General features: G+C 36.7%; 2 long non-coding RNA genes across 3 annotated transcripts; both read left to right on the forward strand.

Moving 5' to 3' along the window:
* The first annotated feature begins 542 nt into the window (after positions 1-542).
* Positions 543-2,480, forward strand: LOC144994742 (uncharacterized). Its single transcript, XR_013658363.1, has 3 exons — positions 543-639; positions 1,739-1,825; positions 2,308-2,480. It is a non-coding gene; the product is annotated as an uncharacterized LOC144994742 (long non-coding RNA).
* Positions 2,481-4,625: 2,145 nt separating this feature from the next.
* On the forward strand, positions 4,626-7,223 carry LOC111948021 (uncharacterized). Of its 2 annotated transcripts, none has more exons than XR_002874011.2 (3): positions 4,626-4,843; positions 5,619-5,704; positions 5,951-7,223. It is a non-coding gene; the product is annotated as an uncharacterized LOC111948021 (long non-coding RNA). The 2 variants fall into 2 exon arrangements; XR_002874009.2 differs by having other exon boundaries at positions 5,619-5,709; positions 5,951-6,623.
* The last annotated feature ends 4,011 nt before the right edge of the window (positions 7,224-11,234 follow it).

An 11,234-nucleotide genomic window follows, 5' to 3' on the forward strand; every position in this document is an offset into this window, starting at 1 on the left:
ACATTTCAGATCATCAACAGTAAGACAGAAGGCTTAACTGATTGTTAAAGACAAGATAAGTGCAATTTAAGGTATGCATTCATGTATTTGCCATAATAATACATATCCAGGTTCTCTTTCATTCCATCTCAGAAACCCATCCAACACAGCCACGAGAGGTTGGGGCTGCACTTGGCATAATCTGCTTCCAGATGTCATCATATATGGATCTGGCTGTGGTCCTACACAAGAGAAACACAACACACAAAAGTTAGACATGAGTTCATAACTACATTTAAATTTTATTCATTATATCTGCTGTAACCATAATTTGGTTAGTCATAAGATTAGAAAAAAAAAAAACCCAACTTAACTTGCTGTCACAAAGCAACACAAAGTTAAATTAATCACCTGTATATGCCTTGAACAGTGTGGAGCTCAGACCGTCCCTGCCAACTGTTTTGGGCTTTTGCACCACCAGCTCACTAACCGGTTCAGGATGGATTCCCTTAGAAGTAAAAGGCAAAAAGCAATATTTATTCATTTATTTTTTATTTTGGAAAATCAGCGTTAAGATAGTAGTTTGCCTCCACACCAGGCGGTGGCGGTAATGCACCATTCTGTTTTCTTCTCGAGCTACAGGAACCGACAGCGGAAGCTGTGAGTACTGACAGCCACGGTTTTAATTGCTTTTTAAAACCCAGAATTTTACAAAGTGCAGCACTACATGGTGTTAAAGTATGTAGAGATTAAGGAGGACATTTGGACAGAGCCTTTAAGGACTTTCGGGACCGTGAGAGTTAATGTTTACAAGCTTCACGTGTTTACATGGCTTTGTTTGTTACACGCGGTGAGTTTTCCCGTTCACATGGGGTTGTTGCTTTTACAAAACACTGTCATTTGTGTGTCCAGACAGTTATTACATATGCGTGGTGTGGACTTGAAAAAAAATGGCCAGACGTGGAATGATTATTCGTCCCTTGTGTTCTGTTCTCTTCGTATCCGCCTGATGGCGCACATAAGCCGTGTTCTAAATACGCATTCTCAATGACAATTTTATTGAAGAGAAAAAAAAAACAGGAATTATCATCATTAATGGAACTGCATCTGATGCAACAAGAATGATTTTATGGATTTTAATCTAAAACGATCTTTAATGTAACATTCTTACGTTCAGATTCTTATAGGAATGTAAAAGGGGGACGTTATTCTTTTATATATAATAAAAGGATGCTGACAATGTGTCTGAACACATAATGAACATCAGGTGAATTCAAACCGATCTAGGTCACAGATTCTTTATTGTAATACAGTATAATCATAATCATGGATACATTTCTTGAAAATATGCAGTCAGATTAAATCAAATAAAAACGAATGTACGACTCCACGTACCACAGATACATCAAACAAATTTCAGAATCAATAGTTCTTGATAGTGTAATTACTCACAATTATAAACAATTACCTTAAATGATATCTATGAAGTACACTCATGCCATATTAAGCTAAGTAATATAAGGAACCACTTACCAGATATATCAAAAAATATTGATTAAAACATTTCTTGAAATATAAAGACAACTCAAAGGTGATGATAAAAAAATTCTACATTTTCTTAGGTGATGCACTTTACCTTAACACACGTGTGGAACTACATTGGTTACATATATTGATTACAATAAATGATTGCCATTACTTTTATAAAGAGCTTCTTTTGTTGCTTGAAAAGTAACCTGAAGATAACATGTCATTCTAGGGGGGAGCAGTGGTCCACGTCACCTTCATCTCCATAGCTGTCATCCTCATCAGAAGAACTGCCAATATAAATGACTCCAACATAACTGTAAGGTACCATATATGTGTCATGGGTTTCCATCTGTAAAAGATATAATGATGTTAGGGAAATTTCACGTGTAATTACATTAATTATTCATTAAAGAATAATTAATTAAAATTGCTTGAAAAGTAAAAAAAAAAAGACTAGCGTCTCTGAACTTCATTGTTTTGTTCACTTGTTCCACAGTCTGACACCGGTTTCTTTAGTAAGCTACACAGCTAAAGATGAGCTTCAGCTGGTATTTTTGTTAGAACTGAGCAACTTTATCAGCAAAATTCAGAAAAAGGATTTGAAGACTTACTTGGTCAGACTGATGACATGTGATTAAGAATCCAAGAAGGATTGGTGGAGACAGTTAAAGGAACGGGACTTTTTCTAAAACAGCTGAAGCTACAGCTAAATCGGGGTACCGTTATTCTTATCAAAATGTCTTTAAATAAACACAAAGAGCTTTCATAATCCTAATTTCTTAGTGTTTTGTTTTTCAGCGCCTGTAAGGATGAACAAAGAGCTGATATCCTGGAGATGGAAATCTTTTTACATCAGTTAATGAGGGTGATTTCCCACAGCACACTTGACCATCTCCCACTGGTTGAAAAACACTGATTTAAATGCTAAAAATGAAACTGGACTGAGTCAATCCACAATGAAAAAACAAAAATTCAGGAACTCGACCCTCTTCGATTGCGGGAGGGTGTACGGGGTGTACCTGTCTGGGGTCAATACCAAAGGGGGGTATGCGTTTTTAAAATGACCCCCCCTCCTTATCTTTTTTTTTAATCCATGCTTTTCTTTTCCCCTAAGACAGCACAAGGGTTATCAATCTTACCTGTGATAAGCATGTAAAAAGGTATTGGTTTGTCAATATAACCCTTCCGCTCGCTTAGGTTGGCATGTGCTTTGGGGTCTGCATGACCCCCCTGCAAAAAATGTAACTCCTTCCGCTGTGTTACAGGGCATAAGTGACCCCACGATGCATTTCTCGGTGGCCAGCACGAAACCCATTCCCTCCGCTGTTTTAACGGGCATAAGTGACCCCACGAGACAATACTTTATTTATTTTTTCTCTTTCCATCCTCTCCGCTGTGTTACAGGGCATAAGTGACCCCACGATGCATTTCTCGGTGGCCAGCACGAAACCCATTCCCTCCGCTGTTTAAACGGGCATAAGTGACCCCACGAGACAATACTTTTTTTTTTTTTTCTCTTTCCATCCTCTCCGCTGTGTTACAGGGCATAAGTGACCCCACGATGCATTTCTCGGTGGCCAGCACGAAACCCATTCCCTCCGCTGTTTTAACGGGCATAAGTGACCCCACGAGACAATACTTTATTTTTTTTTTCTCTTTCCATCCTCTCCGCTGTGTTACAGGGCATAAGTGACCCCACGATGCATTTCTCGGTGGCCAGCACGAAACCCATTCCCTCCGCTGTTTAAACGGGCATAAGTGACCCCACGAGACAATACTTTATTTTTTTTTCTCTTTCCATCCTCTCCGCTGTGTTACAGGGCATAAGTGACCCCACGATGCATTTCTCGGTGGCCAGCACGAAACCCATTCCCTCCGCTGTTTAAACGGGCATAAGTGACCCCACGAGACAATACTTTATTTTTTTTTCTCTTTCCATCCTCTCCGCTGTGTTACAGGGCATAAGTGACCCCACGATGCATTTCTCGGTGGCCAGCACGAAACCCATTCCCTCCGCTGTTTAAACGGGCATAAGTGACCCCACGAGACAATACTTTATTTTTTTTTTTCTCTTTCCATCCTCTCCGCTGTGTTACAGGGCATAAGTGACCCCACGATGCATTTCTCGGTGGCCAGCACGAAACCCATTCCCTCCGCTGTTTAAACGGGCATAAGTGACCCCACGAGACAATACTTTATTTTTTTTTTTCTCTTTCCATCCTCTCCGCTGTGTTACAGGGCATAAGTGACCCCACGATGCATTTCTCGGTGGCCAGCACGAAACCCATTCCCTCCGCTGTTTAAACGGGCATAAGTGACCCCACGAGACAATACTTTATTTTTTTTTCTCTTTCCATCCTCTCCGCTGTGTTACAGGGCATAAGTGACCCCACGATGCATTTCTCGGTGGCCAGCACGAAACCCATTCCCTCCGCTGTTTTAACGGGCATAAGTGACCCCACGAGACAATACTTTATTTTTTTTTCTCTTTCCATCCTCTCTTCATTTTCCTTACACCCCAAGACCACCAGGGGGTGGAGAGGGAGGGGGGGGGGGGGGGGGGGTATCAATTTTTTTTAAAATTTATTTTCATACCCCTCGCGCTGTGGAGTTTGCGACTACTATTCGCAGTCCAGCCTGTTCCTGTGACGCTTTGAGTGTGTGAAATATTGTTGTTTCTTTTGTAAAAAAAAATGCTTTTGTCTTTTCACTGTTGCTTGTGTTACTTGACTTGCCTGTGAAACTCAATAAAACAATGGAGTTGATATGTTTTTTTCCTTGTTGTTTTTTTTTTCTTTCAACCATTTTTCACTCCAGCAAGGCATGAGTCAAGGTAAGTAAACTTTACAGCGACTTTTTCTTTTTAGCTGGGACTTTTGATTATGTTTTATGTCTTTCTTTTTTTAAAAAAAAAACCTGTTGCAACTGTAAGACTTTAGATTATTATTAAATACCTTTTATTTATTTATTGCTTTCTTTTTTTGTTGTTTGTTTTTGCTTTCAAAAAATAAAAAGTTGTGTCTCAGCTCGCTTTTTGGAAAATCAGTTTTAAGACAGGAGCAGTTGGTGCAATACCTCCACACCAGGTGGTGGCAGTATTGCACCATTCTGTTTTTCTTGTCAAGCTGCAGGAACCGGAAATCAGAAGCTATCCGGTCTACCACGCACGCATTTAATTGCTTTTAAAAACTATAAACACTAAATTGTGCAGCACTGTATGCCGTTATAGTTATCGATTAGGGAGGGAATTCGGACACAGATTTTCAGGACTTTTGTAACCTTGAGATTTAATGTTTACAAGCTTCACGTGTTTACATGGCTTTGTTACAAAACGGTGAGTTTTCCCGGTCATATGTGGGCTTGTTGCTTTTACTAAACACTGTCATTTGCGTAATCAGTGTTCTAAATTTTATTGAAGAGAAAAAAAAAAACCAACAGGAATTACCATCTTTAATAGAATTTGCATCTGATGCAGCAAGAATGATTTTATGGATTTTAATATAAAATGATCTTTTAGGTAACATTCTTTCGTTCAGATTCTTAAAAGAATGTAAAATTGTGAACGCTATTAAATAATAACAGGATGCAGACAATGAGTCCGAACACACAAAAAACCCAGGTGAACTCAAACCGATCTAGGTCACAGATTTTTTATTGTAATACAGTATAATCATAATCAAGGATACATTTCTTGAAAATATGCAGTGTCAGATTAAATCAAATTAAAAACGAATGTACGACTCCAAGTACCACAGATACATCAAACAAATTTCAGAAGCAATAGTTCTTGATAGTGTAATTACTCACAAATATAGACATTTTACCTTGAAGAATATCTATGAAGTACACTCGTGTCACATTTAGCTAAGTGATATAAGGAGCCACTTACCAGATATATCAAAAATAGAGATTAAAACTTTTCTTAAAATGTAAAGACAACTCAAAGATGATGATATAATATTTTTCTACATTTTCTTATGCGATGCACACGTGTCGAACTACGTTGGTTACATATATATTGATTACAATTAATGATTGCTATTACTTTTATAAAGAGCTTATATGTGGCTTGAAAAGTAACGAAAATAACATGTCATTCTGGGGGGGAGGTCCGGTCCACATCAGCGCCATCTTCCTTCATGTCATCGTCGTCCTCATCAGAAGAACTGCCGATATAAATGACTCCAACATGACTGTAAGGTATCGCATGTTCCCCATAGATTTCCATCTGTAAAAGATGTTAGGGAAATTTCATGTGTAATTGCATTAATTATTCATTAAAGAATAATGAATCAAAATTGCTTGAAAAGTAAAAAAAAAAAACAATACATTACCTGGTTGGGTTGCATGTTATGGTTTATTGAAAGTGGTCTCTGGTTTTTTGTCTTCAAAGTGAATTTTTCCTCACTTTCTGTCTGCACGCCTTTGTCAATCTTCGCAGGTTTGTCTGCTGTTGGAGTGCCTTCAGTTGAAGATGTGACATCTTCTATCATCTTTTCATCTTGGAAACTGGTTAGGTTTCTATTGATGCCTTCACAGCACAGGTATTGTCCTCCACAGAGGCAAAAACACCTCTTCCCTGAGCCAGGTTCAGGTGAACCAAAACCTTGGAGGTCCTTAAGATCTGCAGAAAAAAATGAAGGGGTAAAAGTTGTCCCGTCTAAATTTCTTTCGTGAATAATGGTAAGATCTTCCATCTTGTGCTCCAATCTGTTGTCCTGGGGAAAGCCTGAAGTAGAATGGGGAGGCCTTTATTTAAATCCTCTGTCTGGAGTCTGACTTCCTAATAAGGTTGAGGAGCAAATCAAAAGTTCCCAAGTTTATGGTTGCTCCTTTACCATAAACACATACATTTTAACTCAAGGATCAGAATTAGCTATTCTATCATTGTGCCATGTCATGTCAGACACCTCAGAACCCACACAGATTTAAATCTATGGAGGTTTTTAATACTAAACTCTGTGACATAACATAACAAAGATATATCTGGACTTTTTAAACAAAATTTTCTGAATCTTTACCAACAAACAGACAAACAATTTAAGCGTCTAGGTAATGTACCCATCTCATTAGCTGGTCGTGTAAATATAGTTAGAATGAACGTATTGCCAAAATATTTATTCCTTTTCCAATGCATCCCTATTATAATTCATTAAAAGTTTTTTAAAAAAAAATCGATTCTCTTGTCTCATCATTTATTTGGAATAAAAAAACACCCAGAATTAAAAAAGTTTTTTTGCAAAGACCAAAATTCCTGGGAGGATTAGGACTGCCTAGGTTTAGTCTGTATTATTGGTCATGTAATATTTGATGTATGTCCTTCTGGGACGGAAAAACCAGACCTGACTGGGAACGGTTGGAAAATCGAGCTTTCTTCCCAAACACAGCAAAGTCACTGCTATATTGTACATCAGATCTTTCTAAATTTAAATGCCAGAACCCAGTTGTATCTCAGTCCCTAAAAATTTGGTCCCATATAAGAAAACATTTTAAATGGAATTTTTGTTCAGTACAAATGCCGTTGACCAACAATCAAGCTTATAAATTACTATCACATGATACATTTAAACAATGGGGCTCTAAAGGGATCCACTTAGTAGCAGATTTGTTCATAAATAAGACTTTCTCTACATTTGACCTTTGAAAAATCTCAAGAGTTGAGCTTAAATGTAAGTGCGGACGAGCCAATTTATTCGCCCAAAACAGAAAAGAAATACAACCTTTTTGGTAAAGTTACATTTGTGATTAAGACGAAAGAAAACCGATAATTCAAATAATTCAATCTCTTGAGTGGCTGTAAGTGATTGTGTAAAAAACAACCCTGCAGCTTTTGCACATTTCATCCACAAGGTGACAGCATTCTCCACAACAAAATCCACTGCCAACCTGTTTGGAAAGTCTTTATCGGTCTGAAAAGGACCTCTTTGCACCAAATCCATTCTTACTGGATCAGAGAGTGTGGTTGGTCATTCAGCTGGATCAACTGGATTTAAGTTTGGGCGAATTTTGGATCCAGTCTGTTCCTCTTCCATACACGCCTCTCTTGGAGCCTCTGGAACATAAGATACAGAGCTACAATAAAAGCAAACAGTTAAAAGAAAAACAGTCAAATGTTTCCCTTTCAACAGTAGATGTGGTGACAGAAGTTTCTTCTGCAGATAAAAAACAAGAATTATTATTGTACAATAATCAATGATAAAGCCAATAAAATATCTATAGCAGAATAATAATATATTGGCTCGTTTAAAATCTGTGTGCAGGTTTTTCACAATTTCATGATCTTTTTATATATTTATGAGAGATTTATTGTTTGATTGTATATTTGCATAAGGTCATATTTCATTATGCAGACACTGTTTTTTTTTATTACTCCAACACTTTTTAATACTTTTTGAGAGCAGAAGAAACTGTCGGCTGAGATGGAACTGTGCAAAACATCATCATTATGTAAACTAAAACTGCAAAATATAAATGAGAAATAAATGTACCTATTTATAAATAATAAAATGTGAACACTAATTTGAGAATAAGTGGAAATATAAGCCTTTAATACACTTCTTTTTGTATTATTTTGTATGTTCATAATTTTAAAATTAGTACATTTATTTTGTTTGTCATTTATAGATGAGAACCTTTATTTCCTGACACACTCGTTGTAAAACTCAGACTACCTGACTGTCTATAACAGATAAACAGCAGTTTTTATGCTGTAATAAACCGAAAAATGCAGAACGCACTAAATATGTGTTACCAAAACAATGAAACAAAACGATAACGTGAGTTAATTGCGCAGCTGCACAGAACTGCTGGATAATGTAAAAATAAAGCCCCAACATCCTCCAAACTTACCTGGTGACTGATGTGGAGTTGATCAGTGACAAAATGTGTTGGTTCGTTGATTTGTTGTTAGGAACCCACCTTGAAACGGAAGGTATCCACCTAAGGGCTGTGTAAACATTACCTGGTGACTGATGTTGAAGTTTCTTTTATCCCTTTTAGGTCCTGTCAGATAAAATCTCTGAGGAATTAAGTTTTTCTTGTCGAGTTGATCACTGACAAAATGTGCTGGTTCGTTGATTTGTTGTTAGGAACCCACCTTGAAACCATCCACCTAAGGGCTGTGTAAACATTAAGGTTAACGTTTTTTTAGGTTTCATGCTTTTCTATTCCCGTTTTTGCTTGTTCCTTTAGCATAAATCCTTTTAAATTTGATTCTGTCAGGTTAGGTTATGTGGACAGTGTTTAAGTCCAAAATACATTTAAAAAATAAATAAAAATACAGATCGGGAGAGGTGCAGGAGGGATAGACCAGCATTTTATGTATGTATGTATGTATGAATGTATGTGTGTGTGTTGAAGGCCGATAATCATTTTATTACCATTTAGCTTATAATCTTGTTTATGTTTACGCTGAACACTTTTATTGAAACTGCTGAAACTTTTATATAACTTTTGCATTATCTTAAAGTAGATGTGGATTTTACTTAAATGTGTTTGCTAGATCTGTTTTTTTTTTTTTAAGGAGGGGCGTGATGGTGACCTCAGGCCTTGTCTACAGAATCAATGTATTTTCTCTTTATTTTATCGCAAAGCCCTTTTCGCACCTTCAAGGAGTTGTAAAGTGCTATATGTATGAACAAAGTGTCATTCGTTCAGGTTCCCTTAAATGAAATAATTGTTTCTGACAGAGGCAAAACGACGGGGGAAAATAGTGTATGAGGATTCATACCTGCAGATCGTTCCCGACATTCCACAAAGCGTTCGTATCGCCAGAAGAGCGTTCAACTCCGTGTGCGCGCACCTCATCGAGAGGAATATACGCTTCCAGATGGCTTATCCAGCAACACTGTCCTTCACAATCAACGGACCTGAAAAGACTTTCAGAGACTCGAAAGAGGCTGAACTATTTCTAAAAATTGCCCACAAATGAGGTACTGTTCTTCTATTCCAACCTCAATAATAATCTGGTGAGTAAACGTCGCAGTAATGAATGACTAATGTTTGTTAAGGGTATTGAATGAATTGCACTCCTCGGGAGAGAGAAATTTGACTTGAGTTTACTTTAATGACTATGGTAATCTTTATGTTTCTTAAATTTTTACTTATTGCAAACAAAATCATTTTACTACACAACTGAAGGTTGCATCTGGAGATCGAAAAAAAAAAAAAGTCTTGGAGGGTGTTAAATGACATTCTCAGCCGCAGAACAAAAACTACAGTCATCCCTGATGCCTTAGAGCAGTGGTTCCCAAACTTTTTCTGCAGGGCCCCCCTTTCTAAAGATTAGAATATTTTCGAGCCCCCCCCACACTGACACAAACATACAAATCCTTTGTTTCTAAACTCCACTGCGCCTTATAACATGTGGTTAATGAGAAATCTCTCTCTGAACGGTAGAATTCTGTTATCTGAAGCTGAAGGAATCTCTAGATCTGTCTATGTGTCTCTGTCTTTAGAAATGCCAAAACACATCTGTAACCTATTAAACAAAACATTATTTGATTTTGGAGGAAAAAATGTCATTACTTAAGGAAAAATATTTGTGTAACAGCAGAAAACATTGGGGCATGGATGTATTAACCTTTGAAACTTTAAACAACTCTTTTAAAATAAAGTGGTTAAGTAATTTATTGAAAGGGGAAGACAATATCTGGAATGCATTTCCCAAATATATATTTGACACAATGGGAGGCATTCAATTCTTGCTAAAATGTAATTGTAAAAATGAAAAATTACCCACAAAACTTTCAAACTTTTACAATGAAGCCCTGCTGGCCTGGAAACTCCTTTATAAACATAATTTTTCTCCAACAACTTGTTTTATTTGGAATAACAGTAATGTACAATACTAGAATAAATCACTTTTTTTCCTAGATGGTATGATAATGATATTGTTTTAATCAGACAACTTTTCAATTCTCATGGACATCTTCTGACGAATGAAGAATTTCTTTTAAAATTCGGTATTCCTGTTCCACCCAGAGAATATGCAATAGTGTTAGATGCCATTCCAACCAGTCTACTTCAACTGTTTAAAGGGATTTATAACATAAGTCAATTAAGAACCCAGACAATTTTTTTGGACAATGTGGATATGTGTGTTAATTCAGTTTCCAATAAACAAATAAGAAATCTTTTACAGACCACAACCTTACCTGCTGGGAGGTTTTACTGGGAATCCAAATTTGTGGACATAAAATGGGCTTATGCTTGGACTATTAGTAATAAATACTGTCTAAATAACAAAATAAAAGAGGTGTCCTTCAAAATATTGCATTGTATATATCCTACCAAAACTTTGAGTAGATTTGTTGTGGACATGGACCTGTTTTGTTCATTCTGTGGAACTCAGGAGGAAACTATTTATAATCTGTTTGTGGACTGCAGACATACTAATATGTTTTGGATTGAAGTGGGAAACTATATTGGAAATATAACTAAACTAACTGTTACATTTTTAGATAAAGACATTATTCTGGGTTACCTTAATGTCAAAGTAGACAAAGATTGTATCTTCATTACACAATTGTTTTTATTATTGGCAAAATTCCATATCCATAAAGCCAAACGGTCAAACTCCAAACCTAAATTCCAGCAGTTTCTGAGTGAAATCAATCAGTACTGTACCATTATCAAACATCTGCAAAACAAAAAAGCAATCCAACTAATTTAATTTTTGAAAGATTTAAAATTTATTAAACCCCAAAGATTTTTGAAGGAATTAT

Source organism: Oryzias latipes, chromosome 10, assembly GCF_053564925.1.
Source record: "Oryzias latipes strain Hd-rR chromosome 10, Olatipes_Hd-rR_3.1".
NCBI lineage: Eukaryota > Metazoa > Chordata > Actinopteri > Beloniformes > Adrianichthyidae > Oryzias > Oryzias latipes.